Source organism: Anabrus simplex, chromosome 1 (assembly GCF_040414725.1).
Source record: "Anabrus simplex isolate iqAnaSimp1 chromosome 1, ASM4041472v1, whole genome shotgun sequence".
Classification (NCBI taxonomy): Eukaryota; Metazoa; Arthropoda; class Insecta; order Orthoptera; family Tettigoniidae; genus Anabrus; species Anabrus simplex.
In genome coordinates, this window is record NC_090265.1 from 1,295,397,176 (window position 1) to 1,295,422,205 (window position 25,030).

Below are 25,030 nucleotides of genomic sequence, written 5' to 3' on the forward strand. Positions count from 1 at the left end.
TTGTGAGGAGTATCGTTTTTGTCATTAGCAATGTTGAGTTGTTGCTGATATGTGACCGCTGTATTTTTAGTCGTCAGTGTTGTGTAGTTCACTCTGTGGAACGGCCACTTGAATTGACTTTGTAAGTGGTGGACTTTCTCTGGAGTTGAGTCAAGGAACAGTCGTCGTATGTTGTTGTGGTCAGCAGTCCTGTGTTCAACCCTGTCTGCGTGCATCTGTTGGTGTGCTAAGTGACTGATGGTGCGGAGCGAAAGTGGGAGGTGAAGCCTGTCGATAATATGTGAGAAACTTGTAAAGAGACAGCAATTAGTTGAATGTGGCCATTCATGGTTGAATACAAGTGTGTGTGTGTGTGTGTGTGTGTGTGTGTGTGTGTGTGTGTGTGTGTGTGTGCTAATTGGGTCATAATTAATTAAATTAGATCAATAAAACATACATTGTTTGATTTGTTTGATTTGAAACAATATTTATCTAATAACTTTTTGAAGATGTGTCGTAACTTCTTTAAGCTCAATGTAGGTCAATCTTCCGGCTCTTTCTTCCGTATAGCTTTGTGTTACTTATGTCTGTAGTTTCATTTAAAATAGAATTCCAGAAACTTATGGTGCCCGATACAAAGCGTAGTGCAGTGATGATGAGTGTGAATGGACAGTAAGGATTATGATGACGATCCTGTTAAATCTATTGAAATCTAGTCTGATGTAATCTTGCTTGCCTGTTTGTAGTATCTTATGAAAGAGAGAGACAGCATGGTACTTACATCTATCTACTAATCTTAACCAAGATAACAGATGGAGGAATGGACTGATGTGGGAAGGGAGTGGAACATTTAGAATGCAGGGATTATGCGCTCGATGAAGTTTAGAGCCAAGTGAATAACTTAATTTATTGCAGACAACGTAACTACAATTAAATATTGGTAGTATAAATCCTTGAACGATGAATTTCCTGGTGGTGACTGGTAGGAATTCCCTCATTTTATATAGTTCATGTAATGAAGCGAATATACGTTAGCACATTTTTGTTGCATGCTCTGACCAACTTAAATGTTTATTTAAAATTATTCCTAGATTCTTTACGGAGTCTTTCAGTGTTACAAGTGTTTCACTTACCGGTAACTTGAAAACGGGTATACTTATGCTTTCTAAATTGCCATGTGCTTTGTTAGATCCTGCTATGATGACTTGTAATATGAATGGATTTATCTTCAGGCAGTGACTACTAGGCCATTCGTTAATGTTTGATAGATCTTCGTTTAATTTCATGCTTTTAATTGAATTTTATTTGCCTTTTCATTTAATTTACATGCAGTCGTTGTTCCTGCACCCTTTGGGTGGTCCAGCATTCTACTCCATACATCATTGCAGGTCTAACAGCAAACTTTGCCTTTGGTTCTTATTGGCACCTTGGGATCGCAGAGTACTCCCGACAAGGATCTCCACTTCAGTCAAGCAGTCCTTATCCAATGTGTTACATACGTCTTCGTCAACACTCATATTAGTTTTCAGTACCGAACCAAGGTATTTCAACTGCGAGACACGTGGTAGTCGTTCACCATCTATCCATGTTTTGCAGCCTACTCGCTTGCTGTGACCAAAATCACATTCCATGCACTCTGTCAAAATTATAGACGGAGAAAGTGGAAACGGCCAGTGTTTATTTATTTATTTATTTATTTATTTATTTATTTATTTATTTATTTATTTATTTATTTATTTATTTATTTATTTATTTATTTATTTATTTATTTATTTATTTATTTATTTATTTATTTATTTATGTCTTTCTGTACATGGCGGGGCTCAGGCTATGAAGCCTGCTATTATGCCAAACCATATAATTATGCACCTGCATAAACATATACTGAACATTAAACTACTTAAACAATAAGTTAATTATAATTTAAGGTTAATGTGAAATGTAATTTGTATGAAATGTAAAGCATCATAAAAATCATTTTAACATTTTAAAATTAATTTATAATATTTACTATTATTAAAGCTATATCTCGAAAAATATAAACTATAATGTTTCTAACCTTACATTGACATTTTATTCATTTAACTTAATAATCTAAAATTTAAGGGTACTTCTAAGAGTAAATCAATCTGAGTGTAGGTAAAATTTCCAGCACATTCTTCTGAATAGCTTGCAGGTATTGTCCGTCTACGACTACATTCAACTTCAGCGCCAATTTTCATGTGGCAGCCAATAAAATTTTCTGGCTTGTGAGGCAGACAGTAGCGGTCACATGATCTACTGGCGGCCAGTTATTTCCTGACTAAACATGCACTTGGCGTCGAAAGACTGATTTTCCATCAGTCAGTCAGTCGTTCGTTGCTGTCATGGAAGGTTTTTCTCTATGTTCAACATGAGTCCCAGTGCAAATGGGAAGAATGAGAAGGCAAAATCCAAACAGGAATAAAACTGTAAAATGGAATTTTCGCATTGTTGGCACGTGAGAGTGTAATGAATCGCTCCAGGAAATAGCAAAGACGCTGGGCCGAGTATTGTGCAGAGATCATGTAGCGAATGGTGCGATGAACGATGTACGACAGGGAAAGAATGCTCTGGATTTCCGTTACTAACATGTAATTGACAATTTTTATCATTTGCTGCATGAATGCGTCATTGACGAATAGCAGTAACACAGTATCTAATATCATTCTGCTGCAAAAGTTAAGCATCGTGCGTACGGCTTTCGTGCTCGTCGCTCTCATCAAAAGAGATATACCATTGATAAAATCGTCACAAGACTGCTGGGTTGACTGCGTAACTGGAAGGAAGAATGAAAGAATATTGTGTGTTCGCATTAATAATGCTCGACTCGTTGGCTGAATGGTCAGCGTACTGGCCTTCGGTTCAGAGGGTCCCGGGTTCGATTCCCGGCCGGGTCGGTGATTTTAACCTTCATTGGTTAATTCCAATGGCCCGGGGGCTGGGTGTCTGTGCTGTCCCCAACATCCCTGCAACTCACACACCACACACAACACTATCCTCCACCACAATAACACTCAGTTATCTATACATGGCAGATGCCGCCCACCCTCATCGGAGGGTCTGCCTTACAAGGGCTGCACTCGGCTAGAAATAGCCACACGAAATTATTATATTAATAATGCTTCTGTGTTGGTGAATATGATGGACGATTCCTTGTTAAGATGCCGACCTGGAATGCAGCATGATTAGAATGTACATAAGAGACACTGCATCAGCTGTGATGCTGTCGAGTATGGCAGTAAATCACTTTATTCATATCACTATTACGTCAGTCTACTATGTCGAAGACATTTTATGGCCATTAAATCTTTTATTTGTTTCGTCGCCCAGACTAGTACAGCAGATGAGAAAATCAAGCAGTAAAACGTCATTTGTTGCTCTATGCTGTACATCTTATCTATATATTTAAAAAAATTATGAAAATTAAAGTCAGTCAGTCCGGCCATTCTATCCGGTCTATTTCCTTCATTTTTTTCATTGAAAGGTATTCATGCACAGATTTGTCATCAGGTACTATAAATCACTTCCGCCTTCCTCAAATTGATTTTTTTCAATTTTTTTTGTCTCTTCGAAGCAATCATATCTTTGGTTCTAATTGAGGTACGGAGTTGGTTTTGGCCTAAGAACACTCAGTGGATCAAGCTTTTTCATTTCGACTCTTAACTATTCAAATTGGTTGATTCATGAGGAAAGTTATGAGTGCACATTCAATCTGACGTCTCATTTCTTCAACATTTTTTCTCATTGAAGCAATCATATCTTTCGTTCTAACTGAGGTGCGCAGTTCGTTTTGGTCTAAAAACACTCAGTGGATCGAGCGTTTTCTTTTGAGGTATTAACTACTTAAATTGGTAGATTCTTAGAAAAGTTATGAGCACATTAATCTCCATGACGAAGATCTTTGAAGGACTTGTTAACAGTTCGGCGCGCAGTGTTGTTCCAAGGAACGTTTAATTCAATTTCTTTGTGTGATGTATTTTCAAGTGTTTTATGGACATAATATTACATTCTATTACCACAGCAAATCATGTGCTTTATTTCATTAATTCGAAACTTTTTAAATATATCCGTGAGGATAGTAACGAACACAATCATTCTGTGTACATTACGGGCGGAGCCAGCGGGAAACTGCTAGTACATATTGAAATATGAATCATGTCTTCATTATTACATAATAAATCAATCGGGTAGTGTAACGTTATCTAAGACCCCATATCGGTAATGTGAGTTAAATGCAATTAGGTATTAATTTAGGAAAGTTCTATGTTAGAGTGTTAAAATGGACATCTGTCGTCACTGCCAAAGTAGTTAAATTAATCTTGTGTTTATTAGGTCGTATTTAAGAAAAGACCTGAGACAATGACTTGTCCACCTTGTCAGCATGTTGCTCCCTCTGTAAACTCATGCTGGCTTCACTGGAAGATTAATACATTATCAGCAATAGAAATAAACTTTCTCAGTATTTGTTTATTGCAGATTGTGAAGATAGATATTTTATTGGTTTGTTTTCTAAATATGGCTGTTCAGTAATGCAGTAAATGATGGATTTTCTGAGTAAAATCAAAAATCATGTATTTTTTTATAGTTTCCCTCAATAATTCATAGGATTATCATCATTAACATCAGCAGATTGTAGAAGGTATACAAGTTAACCATTGTAAAAGTTATTTTCTCCATTAAAACAGTCAAAAAGTACGAACTACTTTCATGGTACGGATTGTTAATAATGTTAAAGAATGACGATTTAGAGGCTTGCCGTCTAGATCGTCTACAAAATTTCCATTACTGGATATGAAATTCGTGCAAGCTCTGATAGAATCAAATGGCAAAACTTCGCGTGACCATTATTTTTGTGATCAGAACTATGATACCTCTATCCAAACCAAAGGAAAGCTATTTTTAATTTTCTTCATTCTTCGTTCATTGGTCTCGAATCGAACCACGGTCACTGTAATGAGAAGCAAGTGATGATGTCACTCGCTTTGTGTGGTAATGTACATGTTCTGTGATTAAAATTCTTAGAAATAGTTATTTGAAGAAATTACCAATGCAGAACATGGGAGGGCTGACTTACCTTGATAATTTATTCCACATAAATCACTGTGCTAACAAGGAAAACGTCTTTAATACAAAACATTTACTTTATCTTTCCTCTTCCATCCATTGATTTCTCTGAATTCAAACGGTCCTTTGGCTTTATCACAAATGTATTAGTTGCCGCTGAGATGTTCAACTGACATACAATAAAACTACTCCGTTGAATTAGTAGAATGGGAGGAAATTTCTGTACAACTACTTCTATACCTCTCAGAAATATTCATCCTTCTGTCAAAGCCGGTTTGAGAATACTGCTAACAGGATAGAAGTGAGAGGGGGAGAGTGAGCAGGCAGGGATAAATTTCCGTATGTAGGTAGGAAAATAGATTTAATGTATCCTTTGTTAGGAATTTTCAACATATTGATCTTGTCTAGTGAATACTTCAATGCAATCATCCCGCACCTTCGGTTTCAAAACTGAATTCTTTCCCATGAGTAGACATAATTATTTTCAAGATATTTTTTTTTTTTTTTTGCTAGGGGCTTTACGTCGCACCGATTTCAAGACAATTAGGCCTCGAAAAGGACACTAAATAAATATTATACTTTGAATATCTTTTTATTTCCATTGAAATATTTCTAGTGCGTACATAGTCATATACAAGGGTTCCTTTTTTTTGTGTGTGTGTGTGTTTTGTTTTTTTTTTGTTTTTTGTTAGTTGCTTTACGTCGCACCGACACAGATAGGTTTTATGGCGACGATAGGATGGGAAAGGCGTAGAAGTTGGAAGGAAGCGGCCGTGGCCTTAATTAAGGTATTGTGTAGAGATGAGAAGAATGCAAGAATGAGGAATGTTGCTGCAAGCACGAACTTCCTGTTCTGCCCAGACAGATCGGCTCTTATCTGCTACACGAAAACATTGACTCACACTTTGTAGTTTGCTGGATTACAACTGACAAGAGCGAAAAGCTGCCGGTAGAAGATAATATAAAGTCGCCTGGGTAGTAGCGGAGTTGCTATGGTAACCATTGCGTCACTGGCTCTGCTGGTGAAAACCCCTTCGCCCCGTACCTCACCGGGTATGTGCATTCTTCTGATCTCCCAACAATACAGCCCCAGCATTTGCCTGTGTGTGAAAATGGGAAACCACGGAAAACCATCTTCAGGGCTGCCGACAAAGGGATCATATACAAGTAGTCTGGCTCCTTGGCTGAATGGTTAGCATAGTCGCCTTCGGTTCAGAGGGCCCCGGGTTCGATTCCCGATCAGGTCGGTGATTTTAACCGTAATAGTTAATTCTCTTGGCCTGGGGACTGGGTGTTTGTACTGTTCCCAACATCCCTGCAACTAATACACCACACACAATACTATCTTCCAGTACAACACGCAGTTTCCCACATACCTCATCGGAGGGTCTACCTAACAAGCACTGTACCAGGCTATAAATAGCCACACGTAGTAACAATAATAATAATAATAATAATAATAGACCTAATAATATATCATTATTATTATTATTATTATATTATAATATTATTATTATTATTATTATTATTATTATTATTATTATTATTATTATTATTATTATTATTATTATTATTATTATTATTATTATTTACAAGTAGCACTAAAATGTGTAATTGCCACGTTTTAACCACTTGTGACTATACAGAGTGTATCTAAACACTTGAAACAAACGGTGGGAGGTAATTTCTGGGATCAAAACAAGAAAAGAAAAATTGTCAGTAAGCTGACTCTATTTTAACGGCCCCAGGATTTTGAGGGTTTCGTAGCCTTACTTATTAGACATAAAAAACAAATATTATGTGGATTTATTTCCGCTGCTTCAGTTTCTCATAGTTTTTCGTTTCATTTCTTTTATTCCTTCATCATTCACTTTTCTCATTTCAACTCTTTCTTTTGCACGTTTTTGCCGAATCCTAATCAAATAATATTTTTTTCATGATTACATTTGTTACTGTATACAACTGACCACGATGTATTCACAACGATAGCTAACCTCCACCTGAGTGCGCGAGTCAACAAAGCGCCATCTTATAACAGAGTATGTGACAGCGAGTTGGCCGTGCGGTTAGGAGCGCGCAGCTGTGACCTTGCATTCGGGAGATAGTGGGTTCGAAACCCACTGTCGGCAGCCCTGAAGATGAAAGATGTTTTTCCGTGGTTTTCCATATATACATCAGGTAAATGTTGGGATTGTACCTTAAGGCCACGGCTGTTTCCTTCCCACTCCTAGTCTTTTCCTATCCTATCGTCGCCATAAGACCTATCTGAGTCGGTGCGACGTACAGCCACTAGCAAAAAATGCCCCCATCAATTTTTTATTAAAAATTATATGTTTTTGACATTTCTGTGCGAAGCAAGTAAGGATTTAAGAACATATTTTGTTCTTCAGTACACGAACCAATTAAATGAAGTATTATTTGCGAAGAGTTCATTTAATTTAATTTTACACTTCAAACGACGGGAACAACTTTGTTTACTGTAACTCCGTAATTTATATTATGGGATATTTCGCTCAAAATATCATGAATCTGCTCCGTAAGTGTCGAAAACTCCTAATGAATCATGCGCGCAGCAGTGTAAACGCAGAAACAGGGAATTTCATAAATGTGAAAAAAATTAAATGTTGTAAATTCTGGCGAAATGAAGGAAGGAATAAGTTTTGTGCTTTTCAATAGACACTGGATCTGATTGAGTTCGGGGTCTAAGCTGGATGGTCTTACTGAGGCCAGTGCTTATCATGGTGGGGCCTCTTAACCGAAAAGGCTGAGTTCGATCTCAGACTCTTTCGAAGATCTTACTGCTGAACTTAGGGCTAGGATAGGGTTTGACTCAGCCTCGTAATGTCGACAGAAGAACTACTGATAAAAGAAGCAGCGAATCTGGTCAAGACAGACAAAAGTCACGAATGAGGAAGTTGTTATCCTGACTGAGCGAAACTACAATATCTGTGAGCCGTCTAGCTAGACAGTAAGTGTCTTGGCAATCCGAAACCCTCAATGGGTTATCTACGTCCCAGGATTGTTTTTAATTACGATAATAACGCGGGACTTGAAATAAAGTAGAAAAACATTTTGTAGAGTGTATGTTGAAAGACTTTAGGAAAAAAGCGTACTTTGAACAGTTGTTCACAGAACAGACATTTTAACTTTATCACCCAAGGGCTCATAACTTGCGAGCATGGAACTGGAGCTGATTCTGGAAATACTTTGTGACAGATTTCCCACTTCGATCATTCCTGGTTAGTTCTTCGTCTCTTCCAACCTCGCTAGAACAAGGTTCTTCAGACCAAGGAAGCCTTCTACTGCTATCACAGTCTTAAAGTTATAGTTTTTACAGTGCATTTAATTGATAATAATAATAATAATAATAATAATAATAATAATAATAATAATAATGTTATATGCTTTACGTCCCACTAGCTACATTTTTAAGGTCTTCGGAAACGCCGAGGTGCCGGAATTTAGTCCCGCAGGAGTTCTTTTACGTGCCAGTAAATCTACCGACACGGGGCTGTCGTATTTGAGCACCTTCAAATACCACCGGACTGAGCCAGGATCGAACCTGCCAAGTTGGAGTTAGAAGGCCAGCGCCTTAACCGTCTGAGCCACTCAGCCCGGCCCTTTAATTGATAACACGACAAACCCTCACGGCCGTTATTCTTGGCTTTCTAGACCGGGGCCGCTATCCCACCGTCAGATAGCTCCTCAATTGTAATCAAGTATCCAGAGTGGAACTCGAACCAGCCACCATATCCAGGTAAAAATCTCTGACCGGGCGAGTTGGCCGTGCGCGTAGAGGCGCGCGGCTGTGAGCTTGCATCCGGGAGATAGTAGGTTCGAATCCCACTATCGGCAGCCCTGAAGATGGTTTTCCGTGGTTTCCCATTTTCATACCAGGCAAATGCTGGGGCTGTACCTTAATTAAGTCCACGGCCGCTTCCTTCCATCTCCTAGGCCTTTTCCATCCCATCGTCGCCATAAGACCTATCTGTGTCGGTGCGACGTAAAGCCCCTAGCAAAAAAAATAAAAATCTGGCCTAGCCGGGAATCGAACTCGAGGCCTCTGAGTAAGGACAGGGCACGCTACTCCTACACCGCGAGACCGGCCCTCTTCACTAGAACAAAATTATTTTTACCAATATGGTGTGTCCTGACGCAAGGCACGGCTTGTTCCGTGCGGCATAAACAAACATTTGTTATCGTTAAGTAATCATATATGCGGAGGTACAAGGTTATCAGCTTATAATTACATCACAGATAAAACTGGAACAGATATCAATACTGCTTCGGTATCCTTGACAACATATAGTTACATAGTAGCTTGTCTGTTACACCGCGATTTTCGTGCTCTATCTGGTTGCATTGCCATGTGTGAAAGATGGGTAGGTCTACCATAAGGCGGCCCAAGAAATGAAAGATTAGTGCTTCGATTCCGGGTCAAGGTAGCATCGGCGCCTAATCTGTGTGTTTCTTCCATTAAATGGTAGGATAGTTCCTTATTTCAAAAACCAGCCTACCAACACCAAATCTAGACTGTCTTAGATCAGGGGCCGATAAGCACCGCACTCGTGCTAAGCACGGCCAATCACTCCTGATATATCGTAGCTGTTGTTGTGGCCGCGGTAGGCCAGCAGTGACTCGAACGCTCGTGTGTTTGCGTGTCGAGACTTGACGACGCAATCGTTTGAAATTACTAGGAGGCAGGGGCGCCGACGCCGGGAGTGTTACGGTACCCGAGCACCCACCAATTTTTTTATGGCGGTGCCCAGCACCCTTCAGAAACAGGGAGAAGTTAAAAAAGAGATAATAACAGAAGAAAAGAAAGGAAAAGGGGAAGTTATTGTCATAGTTCTTAACCCTAGTAATACCAAAGTATTTCTGACATTACATTACCAAACGGGGTGGGGAGGGGGGTGCTGAGGAGCACACTAAGAAACATCTGTTTACTTTATTCTAAATGACAAGAAAGTTTTGTTAATTAGATCTGATTCATCCAAAACTTCAGAGAGGGTGATTGATTCCAGAGGACAGAGCGAGTTGGTTGTGCGATGAGTATCGGGCAAATGTGAGCTTGCATTCGGGAGATAGCGAGTTTGAACCCCACTATCGACAGCCCTGAAGATGGCATAGGAAAGGGCTAGAAGTGGGAAGGAAGCGGCCGTAGCATTTATCTGGTGTGAAAATGGGAAGCCACGGAAAAACATAATTACATAATTACCCAACAACAACAACAAACCAAAATTACAACAACAGAAATACAACAAGCAATTCCATGGATATAAAATATTACAAGAAATACTGAAGTATAACCGGTACTTAACATTGCGGCATGCAGTACTATAGGCTAAGCTTACTACTAGTTTAACATTACAAGTGGCAATAAAGTTAAAAACAGGTAATTACACAACAACAGCATGAGTATAACAGACAATTTCCCGGAAAGAGAATACTACAAAAAATATTACTAGTTTAACATTCTAGATTAAGCAGAAAATCACAAATTCAGTGTCCGTAATTTACGAGTTTTACTTTTCACTTTACACTAGCATTAATGATATTCTTAAATTACTTGATACTGGAAGAGAATCTATCAAAGACTGCTGCAGGTAATTTATTCCAATCCTGTTTACGAAGGAAAATTTGCCCACATCCGTATGCTGGCTTCTGGCCCTAATTTGATGCTTATTTTATGAAAATATTGTTTCCACCTGTTTGGTACAAAATATGTATATTATCGAAACGAAATAACAGAGCAAAGGAATAATAACACCTGAACCTTCACGTACACTCATTGAAATTAGGGGTACCGAGCTCGATAGCTGCAGTCACTTAAGTGCGGCCAGTATCCAGTATTCGGGAGATAGTAGGTTCGAACCCCACTGTCGGCAGCCCTGAAGATGGTTTTCCGTGGTTTCCCATTTTCACACCAGGGAAATGCTGGGGCTCTACCTTAATTAAGGCCACGGCCGCTTCCTTCCCACTCCTAGCCCTTTCCTGTCCCATCGTCGCCATAAGACCTATCTGTGTCAGTGCGACGTAAAGCAACTAGCAAAAAAAAAAAAAAAATTAGGGGTTATGGAGAGACATATCGATGAGGACTTCAGACAAATATGATACCAGAAAGCTGTATGTGACATCATTATCGGTGTTGGATCGTATGGTAGTTCACGAGGAAGCTAGGAGTTAGAACACACTGAGTGCAAAACTGGCCAATATTTGGTATAAGAGTAAGGCAAACCAAAGTCATGTTATGTTTCAAATTTAAGGCAATTTGCTTTTTCTAAATTCAGTTTGGTGTCATCCTGCCATAAAACTAGACTGTTATGTTTTTAACGTAAGATTTTAGAGAATCACTTTGTATTACCCATTGTCGAGGAGCGTAAGTCTAGGTTAAAAATGCCCCCACCGGGCGAGTTGGCCGTGCGGTTAGGGGCGCGCTGGTATGAGCTTGCATCCGGGAGATAGTGGGTTCGAGCCCCACTGTTGACAGCCCTGAAGATGGTTTTCCGTGGTTTCCCATTTTAACACAGGAAAATGCTGGGGCTGTACCTTAAGGCCACGGTCGCTTCCTTCCCACTCCTAGCCCGTTCCTATCCCATCGTCGCATTAAGACATATCTGTGTCGGTGCGACGTAAATATATATATTTATTTGTAGTCATTCATTATTGTCGAAAAAGTGCCCAATAAAACAATTAATGTTTTCCGTCAAGTATTGCTCATTCAAAAACACCTAAAACTGCATTTTCAAGAGGGTTAAATTTCGACATTTTCCGGGGCTGAGAGTTCTTACAATTTTCTTTTCGTCGCACCAACGCAGATAGATTTTATGGAGACTATGAGATAAGAAAAGGCCAGGAGTGGGAAGGAAGCGACCGTGGCATTAAGGTACAGCCCCAGCATTTGCCTGATATGAAAATGGGAAACCACGGAAAACCGTCTTCAGGACTGTCGAGAGTGGGGTTCGATCTCACTATCTCCTGAATGCAAGGTGATGGCTACATGACCCAATCCGTGCAGCCACTTGCTCGGTTGGACTGTGAGTTAGAACACCCCCATTAATTTTTAAAACACGGCGCCCCTCCGAGGAGGTATTTTCTTAATATAAAAAGGACATGTCCAAGTGTTTTTCCATGTGGCCATGTACTCGCTAGCCAGCGGAAGTTTGATTCTACACACATATAGAGGTTTATTTTAGCTATGGAATTAATGAATCGAGAATATTAAAAACGACAATCTCTCAAGAAGCCATAAAACCTATCTGCGTCGGTGCGACGTAAAGCCATTTCTAAAAATAAAAGTAAATTAAAAAATGAAAAAACTTAAGATTCTTGTGTTTATCTGTGTGCAAACATTTTGTCCCTGATATTAGCTTTATTATTACTTCGACAAGTAATAGCTAAATAGAATTGTTCTAGCATAACAAAGTTATAATATAGTAAATATTTCCGATGGCCTTACCCAGGATTATTTTTTTAATTTGATAACGGAAGTCTCATAGAAAAAATGTAAACATGATAAAGAAAGAAAATACCCTGGGGAAAACTTAGGAATTTTTTTTGCTAGTTGCTTTACGTCGCACCGACACAGATAGGTCTTATGGCGACGATGGGACAGGAAAGGGCTAGGAGTGGGAAGGAAGTGGCCGTGGCCTTAATCAAGGTACAGCCCCAGCATTTACCTGGTGTGAAAATGGGAAACCACGGAAAACCATTTTCAGGGCTGCCGATAGGGTTCGAACCTATCTCCCGAATACTGGATACTGGCCGCACTTAAGCGACTGCAGCTATCGAGCTCGGTAACATAGGAATTTGCTGGTAGAGTGGGATGGCTGCCACAGTGATGTAGGGGGGTAAGGCGACCATGGTGGAGAAGTTTGCAAGGCAACGAGAGCCTATCTGCACGGATGCGAGATCATACTCGCTCCTGTCTTGGACGCATCACAAAGCTACGATTATTCGCTACACAGACGTAGGTACAATGTACTGTTTCCAAAGTTACGTATAGACTCTAAACTAAAAGAAAACGCACATGTAATGGGACAATGTCATATACTGTAGCTTAGGTGCTAATTGCTGTAGGTGATGTATTGCTAGATCTTTAGAATTTGAGCATTGCCATTATTAGTCCGAGTAATCTACACTAATGACACTATGACAAGACTCATCTAGCGAGCTCCTATATCTTCTGTGAGATGATGTTGACCAAATAATATTATCTTGTAGACTGTATAATTAATTCATAATAATAATAATTATTATTATTATTATTATTATTATTATTATTATTATTATTATTATTATTATTATTATTATTATTATTATTATCCTAACCTGGAACAGTCTTTGTAAGGCAAATCTCCAACGACGATGGGTGGCATCTGCCGTGTATAGAAACTGCATGTTTTTTAAGTGAACGGTTGTGTTGTGCGTGGTGTGTGAGTTGCAGGGATGTTGAGTAAAGTACAAATACCCAGTCCTCGAGCCAGGGGAAATAACTATTTAAGGTTAAAATCTCCGACTCGGCCGGGAATCGAATCCGGGGTTCTCTGAACCGAAGGTGACTACGTGACCATTCAGCCAAGGAGCCGGACAACAAAATAATGACTGACGTTAAGTACCGTGCATTACGAAGACTTCTCCTTCTTACGAACCTGTTGAAAGATACTTCAAGTTGCAAACTAAATTGCTGTTGTTTAGAAATCCTCTTGCACACCTGATATAGCTGGACGGCTTTTTAAATATTTACAGGTGCTCAAATACGAGAGACTGAGACTTATTTTGAGTTGTTATTATTATTATTATTATTATTATTATTATTATTATTATTATTATTATTATTATTATTATCGTCATCATCATCATTGTTGCTGAATGATTTCCTGCAAGTTACTTAAGTGTAAGCGAGAGCCAAGCGCCCCAAGTTCGCCAATTTATGAATATCTAGATAGGTAAATAAGTAAAATCAATAAATAAGTAAATAATCCGATAATCGAACGATGCAGCTCTCTAGTCTTGTCAAAAAACAGTTTCAATCGTTCGTCTGTGAATGAAAGAAGAGAAAAGGAAGTACTTTCTGTTATAATTAGCACCGCACTTCACTATCCGCAAATGCCGGGCCACGGCCGCTTCCTTCCCACCCCTAGCCCTTTCCCGTCCCATCGTCGCCATAAGACATAAAATCACTATCCAGGGCCACTTTGCTATTTAGTAATTAACACGTCCAAGCCATCAGTGATTATCTTGACAAGGTTGTAAGGAACAGGAAGTATTAAATGTCAGTCATTCTTCATGCAGGATCTGTAATCACGGATTTGGTTCATAGTTCAGTTTCATTGCCGATCCGAGTAGCTTAGGCGGAAGAGCACTGGCCTTCTCAGTCCAACTTGTCAGGTTCGATTCTGGCACAGTCCGGTGGTATTTGACGGCACTCAAATACGTCAGCTTCGTATCGGTAGATTTTCTGGCACGTTAAAGAACTAGTTTTGGACAAAATTGCGGCACCTAGGCGTCTCCATAAACCGTACAAGTATTTACTGGGACGTAAAATTAATAACATCATTATTCCAGTTTCAGGAATACAGCAGTAGAATAGGTTCCATATAGGCCAAGTTGTGTCTAATCATCTCAATAGGAATCACTAAATTTTAAAAATACTGAATATTACTGCCAGCCGTTACATCAGTTTAGTACAGTAACTAGTAAGAAATATTAATGAACGAACTGAACTTTTTTTTTAAGGTTCGCTGTTGGGATTGTCCGACTCGTTGGTTGAATGGTCAGCGTACTGGCCTTCGGTTGAGAGGGTCCCTTGCTCGATTTCCAGCCGGATCGGGGATGTTAATGGCTTCTGATTCATTCTTTTGGCTCGGGGACTGGATGTTTGTGTCCGTCCCAACACACTCCTCTTCATATTCAGACAACATACCACACTACCAACCACCACAGAAACACGCAATAGTGATTACATCCCTCCACATAGGGTTGCGTCAGGAAGGACATCCGGCCGTAAAACAGGGCCAAATCCACATGTGCGACGCAGTTCGCACCCGCGATCCCACAGGTGTGGGGAAAGCGGTAGGAAAAGAAGTAGTAGTTCAGTTTTGGGATTCTTGAAGAAAATTGACATGGCTTAGAATTTTCTCATGATTGGGATTTGTCGTTTCCTTTTTATTATTATATTATTATTATTATTATTATTATTATTATTACCGAGCGAATTCGCCGTGTGGCTTGTGTCGCGTATCTCTGAGCTTGCATTCGGGAGATGGTGGTTTCGAATCCCACCGTCAGCAGCCCTGAAAATGGTTTTCCGTGGTTTCCTATTTTACACTACTCAAATGCTGGGGCTGTGCCTTAATTAAGGCCACGGCCACTGCCTTCCCAATCCTAGCCTTTTCCATCCTTACGTCGCCGAAAATCTTTGATGTGTTAATGCGACCTTAAACATCTAGAAAGAACATCATATTATTATTATTATTATTATTATTATTATTAAAAGATAAATACATTGCCAATATCCCTGTGTACTCTCTGTGTTAATGTTCGATGATTTAGGTTAGAGTGAATACCAAGTCATATCCCTCCAGATCGTTCATCATTTACTTTCATTATGATTGAGGTATTTATTTTGCTAATATGGATCGAACTGTTCCCTAGAAATAATGTGAGCTGCTGCGTAGTGTCACGCTATGCCTCTTTAAAGTGGCAGATGACGTTTAATAATGTTTTTGCCTATTATTAGTAAGCAATTTGTGATCATGTAAATAAGGAGCTCCCTACAGCTCACCTGCTGACATGAACCCTTCAGCTAATTACCAAAAGAAATGACTTGTATAGTTGGTTACAGAAGAAAATATATCCCTCAGAGCCTTTATTTCAAGCAGCTAAACATACGAGAAGCCAGCTGAAAACACCACCTTACAAATTTTGAACTTTTTCTCGATGATGAGAAATTTGGTATGAAAACTGAATATAATATTGGTATCACTGACCACTGTGGTAAAATTTGATTGTTTCTATCAGGCTTAGTTTGTGAAAAATGATCAAATAAAAATTTCACATTTTGACGACAGCCTGTTGCTATTATTCTTGGTGGATTCAGTATCTTTACATCTGACTCCTGGTACAGGCCAGAGCAAAATGTAGCTTCCACTGAAGTTTGTCGTATCTGTCGCTGTGACAATATAAAAGCTGCTGAGGTATGGGTGGTGGTGCTTGATAATGACATTCGGAGCACGACTAGTGTGTTTGGCTGTTATGAAAGGTGCTACTCTTGCTGCAGTAACTGGCCCAGTGATGACAGCAGCGGCAAACTACCTCACTCATTATGGTGCACCATTGTGGTTTCCCAACAACCACATAAACTTTGGTGGTGCTTTTTGAGGATCCAATCAGCCTCCAGGACGAAGACTTAATAGATATACTAATATGGCTCGAATTAGTATATAAAGCATACAAGAAATATTGTATCATAATTTTGATGCTATTGAAATAAATCTGACTCTACGGTGAGTCCTGAGTACAAATACTAAATAGCTGTGTGAAAAATATTGCTAATCCCGTACTGTAACTAATTACAGAAGGTCGTTCAGGAAGATAGCAAATATGAAAACAATACAGTAAGTTTTGGTGACGAGTTTGAAGGCCGCTGGCGACGCTGTGATCAATGTAAGCACGTCAAAACGGGGAGTGATAATTTACGTTAGTACTGAGTAGAGTTTCGTGACAGCTGCAACGATGCCGAAGCGAATTGACCCTTATTGGGAGGGCAACGTAACCCTTTCCGATGCTAAATGTAGCCATTCTGCAATCCAAGGAATGTGCCAGAAGCATGATTTCTTTATATCAAAGAATAGGTTCAGTGCTGTATTGAATTAAAAAAAAGGCAAAGGCCAACTGGCCTTAATTCCAGAGAGGAAAAAAAAAAAAAAAAAACTGGCAAATCCACGGCCAGCCACCAGCCGTACACCAGAAGTGGTAATGAAACTGAAGGCCCTTGTCTCAGGTAGTAACCCTGCCCCCAAAGGACTATCGCACGTAGTTGGAGATGTCTGTCTCAACAGTAACACCATAATCAACAACGACCTGCAATTAGAAAAGCGTCATAAGCGCCGAGTTCAAAAGATGTTGCCTCGTCATATTTCAGTACGTCGCACTAACGCAAGAAAGCTGTATGAGGGCTGTATGGCAGGGAACAGATGGACACATTTGGTGGCATTAGACGAAGCATATGTGTACTTTATTAGCTGTAACAAACCTCGCTAGATTTACTACCGCCCTAGAGACATTTAAAAAAAAGCAAACATTGTATAAAAAATGCCAGGAAAGTTTTCCAATGGGTTTCATTATCATCGTTGGATACTGCTTCAGCGGCAAGTTAACCATTCGCCGTGTATCTAATAATGTGAAGGTGAACTCCACATAATATCAGCGAGAGGTTTTAACACCCATTTACAACACAGATATCCCAGCACGGTATGGGAGGGCGAAAAATCAGGTATGGGTACACCACTCTCAGTCGACTCGTCTGTTCTTAAGTTAGAGAGAATGGAGATGAAAACTGGAATCCGTGCAATTCCTTTTACTGGTATTCCGGTGAAGGCACCCGATGGGTCACCCATGGACTTCTGTGCATTTAGACTCCTAAACTTGGCTTTAGGAATTAGACGCCACGCACTATCAATGGCCTCTGTAAAGTTTATCAGGAGTGGGACAAAATGGACATGCTAACTCTGCGAAACAAGTCTGCTGCAATGGAAATTACGTTGTCGGGCTATAGCTAGAAATGCTGGCTTTCCAATTGAGCATGATCGATGGTGGAGACATGGCTTTTCATAAGCTAATTACCCTTCAAACTTCTTCCCTAGTGATCCCGAACGACCTTCTGTAAAACTACCGCCGTACTTCTGACTTGGAATGATACACATTCTTACATAAAATGGAGATACATTTGACAAAACAGAAGATAGCAAATATGAAAACAATACTGTAAGTTTTGATGACACAAAAATTTATTTTATCAAGGTTCATTTCACGTTTACCCTGTGACGTGTTCCGTTTCAAGTTCCAGCAATAGTCGGCGAGCAATGAAACATGTGACATGTTTTCTCCAATGTCTTGATAGGTGCATAACAGTTCCTCAACCAGTTGCACATAATCCGTACTTTTCCTGTTTCCTAGAAAGTTTTCTTTGTTGTATTTTTAAACGAGATTCATAAGTTTTCTCAACTTCATTGAGCATTTTTCCGAAATTAGATTAGTGTGAAATATTAATTTTGGGGATTAATAAAAAGAGTATTCTTTTCTCTGAGTTTTAGAAAAGATATCTTAATATTGATTAACAAGACCAGTGTTTGGATTAAACTAATAGATCAATGGTAATAAATGTTACTTGAGTTATATTGATGTTAGTATTTTAGATGTGTGTGTGTGGGGGGGGGGGGTTGTCTAAGCATAAACACTTATTGTCATTGTTGTTAAGGTTGGAGTTTATGGTGTTGAGGTTGTTTGTGTCACTTTGTATATATTTAATTTGTTATTATGAGTTATATTTCACCATTCTTTTACGTTTTTAGGCAGTGAAGCCAACAACGTATAGAACAGCAAATAGACCTCCGCCTATAAACGTTCAGGTTGATAGATTCAACCCCAAATTAAAAATAAAGTAGGAATCAAACTACTCTCAAAAAAAAAAAAGTAAAAAGGAAACATTCTCATACTTCTAAACTGCGGTATCTGAGGGTTAGTGAAGACCGTCTTTCAAATTCGCCAGTCCGAGTAGTTCAAGGGTAGAGCGCTGGCCTCCTGAGCTCAACTTGAAATATTCGATCCTGGCTCAGTCCGCTGGTATTTGAAGATGCTCAAATACGTCAGCATGGAGTCCGTATATTTACTGATACCTAAAAGAACTCCTGCAGGACAATATTCTGGCGCCATGGCGTCTTCGAAAATTATAAAAATGTAATGGGTGGGACGTACAACTAGTAACTATTATTCTTTCAAATTTTTATCTATAATACGAGGAGTATTTTCTCTCATATGCCGAGACCCTCGTTCTTCTTTTTTCATATTTTCCAGATATGTACATTTTATTAAACTGCCGTGTCTGAGGGCCGGTGAAGAACCGCCTTTCAAATTCTCTTCCATAAAGTGGGGATATTTTTTCCTCATATACCAAGATCTTGGTTCTTCTTTCTTCACTCGCTTCACAATCACCTTGATTAAAATAACAGGAATGCAAGCTCACTTTTGGGGGATCAACGAGAGGTTTTCTCTTTGTTTTTCAAAGAGTAAGTAAAGCACAGGATGGCCAGTTTCCTTCTGTATTTATTATTTTCCTTCATTCTACTATCCCATTCGCGTACAAAATAACCTTAAGAATATTGACTGGGCGAAACTTACAAGGAGCCCATCACAAAATTTCAAGGAAGAACCTTCTCTATGTAACCCCTCCCTTCAAACATTTTCCTTTTTTTTTTACCAAAATTGGAGCCTAAAGCAGAAAAAGAAATTACATTTCCAAATTCAGTGGAAAAAAATGCTTTCACCAACACCTATTACTTCTCAGGAAAGTAAAACTATGTAAAGCAGCGTAATGTTTGACACATCGTATTTTAATTTTTCAGTGCTTTGGCGTTCAAATAAGTAATTCCCTCTTCATAAAAACTGAATTAAATGAGTTGTAGCTACAGAATTACATTTTTAAACGGAGTGTACCAGCTTCACTAACGCAGAGCAAGTTTTTCCTCGTTGAAGATAGTGCGCAGTAGTAGGCCTACAAGTTCCTAACTTGTTCACCGTGAAACGTAAAAGAATCATTGTAACTAAAATGAACAAAAATTACTCCTTCGTTGTGTACAGCTTATGTAAACAACCTGTTTTGAAAAAGAAGGGAAGGCAGAAAAATAAACAGTGCTGACACGCAGCACGAATGATCTGACAACTTTTGTGTCACGTGTTGACTAAATTACAGGAGATATAAATACTGACCAGTTTTTCAAACAAGTCAAAATGAAATTAGGCCTGTACAAGAAGAGAAGGAATGGCAAATATACATACTTGTTAATTTCACGATTTCTCATATTAAAGTAAAGTATCAAGAGCTTCAGAGCATTAACCGCTAATCCAACACAGTGTATTTACATTTTAACATTTGTAGGCCTACATGTATTAGTTTTCTTGAGTCAAAAAATACTCGAACCTTAAGAAACATCAGCCGGCCCCGTGGTGTAGGGGTAGCGTGCCTGCCCCTTATCCGGAGGCCCCGGGTTCGATTCCCGGCCAGGACAGGGATTTTTACCTGGACCTGAGGGCTGGTTCGAGGTCCACTCAGCCTACGTGATTAGAATGGAGGAGCTATCTGACGGTGAGATGGCGGCCCCGGTCTAGAAAGCCAAGAATAACGGCCGAGAGGATTCGTCGTATTGACCACACGACACCTCAATCTGCAGGCCTTCGGGCTGAGCAGCGGTCGCTTGGTAGGCCAAGGCTCTTCAAGGGCTGTAGTGCCATAGGGTTTGGTTTGGTTAAGAAACATCAAAAGTAAGAAGCAACCACAGATGAAAAAATACAACACTACACATCCATAGTGCGTTAAAGCAATTTCTGGCTCCTTGGTTGAATGGTCAGCGAAGTGACGGTCGTGTCGCAGATTTTAGCCGCGTCTAGTTAATTTTTCATATATACTGAACACATCACGCTACTGTCCGACTCGTTGGATGAACGGTCAGCGTACTGGCCTTCGGTTCAGAGGGTCCCGGGTTCGATTCCCGGCCGGGTCGGGGATTTTAACCTTAATCGGTTAATTCCAATGGCCCGGGGGCTGGGTGTATGTGTTGTCTTCATCATCATTTCATCCTCATCACGACGCGCAGGTCGCCTACAGGAGTCAAATAGAAAGACCTGCACCTGGCGAGCCGAACCCGTCCTGGGATATTCCGGCACTAAAAGCCATACGACATTTCATTTCATCACGCTACTAATCACCATAGAGACACGCAATTGCGAATACATTCCTCTATATATGATTGGAGTCAGGAAGGACAATGTGCAAACAAGAGATATACAATTGTTCGTTGCACACGCCCCAAACATGAAGAAATCTGAAGAAATCCTGGGAAAGTGGAAACATTCTGAGATTAAGGAGCGAACTAGAGAAAACTCCAAGCAACAATTTAAACATTCTTATGGGTGATTTCAACGCACAAGTCGGAAGAGAACAACAGTTTTAAAAATAAATGGCTTCCACCCGGCTCATAAAAAGTACAAATGGTAAAAGGCTTATTGAACTGTGTGAAATGTTTGACCTTAAATCCATGTCCGCTTACTTCCAGACACTTCCAAGGAAAGAAAACGTGGCTCTCTCCGTGAAAAGGCCTCGGTGAATATCAGTTGGACTATGTCGCCTTTTCAGGACGAATCACTAGAGAAATTATGAACGTACAAGTTCGGAAATGTGACTATTTAAACTCGGATCACTTCTTGACACGCATAAAATTCAAGTCTCTTCCATTAAATAAGGAAAGACTGCGTCTGAATAGGGTCGTAAAGGTAAACTATGAAAAGCTGTAACATAACATGAACGAGTTTCAAAGATGGCTGCGGGAAAGGACATTGGAGACCTGGACGGATATCCGGGAAACTACGTATATCAAATGCAGCCTAGGAAATTGCGCCATTACAACGTGCACGCACATACCGGTGGTAGAATGAAGACTGCGAGTAGGCAATGGACAGAAAAGCAGAGGCTTATAAACCACAGTATGCGGAGAAAACGAATGACAAATTCCAGACATACAAAGCGGTGAGCAAACAAATGGCAAAGATCCTCCGCTAAGTCTAAAGAAACCAAATCTCTGAAGAGATCCGCAGCATTGAGACAGAATCTAAGGAGAACAATAACACAACCTTCTACAGGACTGCCAAGCAGCACTGAAATGGGTATCAAGCATGACGCTTGAATTTTAGAAGGGAAGATGGAAAACTGGCAGTGAATAAGGATGAAAATGGTGAGATCTTGGCCAGATACTTCGAGAAACTGCCAAATTTTGAAGAACCCAAATATAAATGGCCTAGGAAAAATCCGGACTAAGGAACCAGATGAAGCAGAACTTCATAAAATAACTGCAGAACTGAAGAATAATAAAGCCGCAGGTGGAGACTCAGTCACAGCAGAGACGCTGAGAAGTGGTGAAGAAATCACAATTTCAACTTTGAGGCTAGAAATGAAAAGATGTGGAAATACGAAGTAATCCCTGACGCCCGGAAAAACTGCTTTGCTTCAGGTCTTAAACCCCCGGCCAAAATCAATATAAGCCTGGGTGGCTCCAACGGCCCTAGAAATAACTAATATAAGCTGAATTAGTATCGTCATTCACTGATGCTCACTGAAGACAAAATTTACACTATCAAAAACGCACTGTACCGGACAGGAACGGGGCGTCTATTATTTTCTAGGTAGGTTAACGGCAAGTGATGTTACTTAATCAATTAATGACGTATGGCTTCCAGAAAAGCCTGATATAAGTCTTTCGAGCTGAGGCTTACCAAGCGAGCTGGCTGTGAAGTTAAGACCGCGTAGCTGCGAGCTTAAGTTTGGGAGATGTTAGCTTCGAATCCCATTGTCGGCAGCCCTGAAGATGGTTTTCCGTGGTTTCCCATTTTCACGCCAAGCAAATGCTGAGCCTAATCATTTCCAATCACTGCGTTGCCAGAAACCGTCGATGTGTTAATGTGACCTTAAACAATTAGGAAAAAAGATTGAGGATTATAGGTGACTTGCATATCTGTGAGGATGTGGGCCGTACGTATAATGATTTCTAATGTTGGAAACGGTACACATTTACCCATTCCCCGAGCCAGAGGAATTAATCAATGAAGTCAAACCGATCCGGCTGGGTAAAGAACCCGTGATCGCTTGAGTCAAAGGCAACCACGCTAACCAGTTAGCCACGGAGCTGGACAGGTGAGTGACGTTGACGGTCTACGTGAACGTCACCATGCATATTGCATTAAACAATAGTTTGAGGTGACGTTACCGATGCGAGCCATTTACGCTGACATTCCGTAAAGTGTGACTCGGCCTTTAGGGAACCAAGAATTCTATCAACGTTTAATTACGTGACAGAAATTCATAACGTTTCACAGTGCGTCGTAACAACACATCCTTGGTTTATCCGGTTCCCTGATTTATCAGACATCGAATTTGTGCGGTACTAGACAGGAAGTCAGCTTCCTTTATATTTATGATTCAGAGTGTTGTTTACTACGACTGTGGACAAATCTGTTGCAGAATAACATACAATATCTATATAATAATAATAATAATAATAATAATAATAATAATAATAATAATAATAATAATAATAATAATAATAATAATAATAATAATAATAATTTCGTGTGGCTATTTCTAGCCGAGTGCAGCCCTTGTAAGGCAGACCCTCCGATGACGGTGGGCGGCATCTGCCATTTGTGGGACACTGCGTGTTATTGTGGTGGAGGATAGTGTTATGTGTAGTGTGTGAGTTGCAGGGATGTTGAGGACAGCACGAACACCCAGCCCCCGGGACATTGGAATTAACCAATGAAGGGAATCGAACCCGGGACCCTCTGAACCGAAGGCCAGTACGCTGACCATTCAGCCAACGAGTCGGACAATATATATATAATACCATGCCTTATACCATGCCTTATCGTGTCAACGCAAGTATCCAATTGTCCGACCAGTAGTGCATCTGACCGGTTGGGCAGAACATTGTACAGATACGATACTGGGATGCCCTTTAGAGTGAAGAATGAAAACTTAAGTACGGGGATCATTTCTTTTGGGTGTGTGTGTTTTGTTTATAATCAACGGTTCCTTATTGGTCCACAAATATGTCCGTGTAAATACTGAGATGTTGATTCTCACCGATTCCTTTGAAAAATTATTAGAAAAGGAGACATAGTGAGATTATCTGCTATTAACACCACTAGGGTGATAATCGTCTTAACCAATATTAAGACATAATATAGACCGTCAACTGAGACGTTGATATTACAGGTGTAAACTAGATTAACATCTATCCGTAAGATAACGACGTATGCCAAAAAGAGATCGATTCAGTATTATCAGCTTTTGATACAGAACGGGAATAATTCGGATAACCGACATCTACGTGTCAAGTATTCGTACACGTACAACAGATTAGGGTCTCGTCGCATTTCTTTGTAAATCCAGAAAGTACTTTTGAGTAATAAGGTGACAAATTTTATTATTCACGCAATGTTTTGTCGGTTAAGTGAAAGTGACATATTTATGGTTACCAACATGTAGACATCTCTTGAGCAGTCGTTTCACTTCATTTACCTGAACCATTGTTCGTAAGCTTTGCCAAATACTTCTCTTATTTGGTATTCGAGCTGAAGAAACACAAGGTAGCGTATTGCATTAACATCGCAATAAGGCTGTGATAGAAAGTAGTTATGAGAAACAAAACAGAGTCTGGGGCCACGCAAAGGGATTCTAAATCTCTTAAAACACTGAGAGACTAGGATCACCGTCGTGTACAGTGATGATCGTTGATTCATGGGCCAAATTAACTGAACTATCAGTCCGTCATAACACTAACCATAGAAAGTAGAAGGAATTCGATCATTCGACAGATGAAGAAATCAATAAAAACACCATGTCCCATGTGTTTAAAGTCTTCAATTGCTATGGATTTTAAAAGGGCACATACACATTCCAACACTGAATGTTCCTCCAAGTCCGCCTCTGTGGTGTAGTGGTTAGCGTGATTAGCTGCCACCCCCGGAGGTCCGGGTTCGATTCCCGGCTCTGCCACGAAATTTGAAAAGTGGTACGAGGGCTGGAACGGGGTCCACTCAGCCTCGGGAGGTCAACTGAGTAGAGGTGGGTTCTATTCCCACCTCAGCCATCCTGGAAGTGGTTTTCCGTGGTTTCCCACTTCACCTCCAGGCGAAT

At 40.0% G+C, this 25,030-nt stretch overlaps 1 protein-coding gene across 1 annotated transcript in view; it reads left to right on the forward strand.

The window, feature by feature from the left end:
* LOC136858277 (vesicular glutamate transporter 3) overlaps nt 1-25,030 on the forward strand; it is a 591,282-nt gene that overhangs the window by 273,405 nt on the left and 292,847 nt on the right. The window lies entirely within an intron of this gene.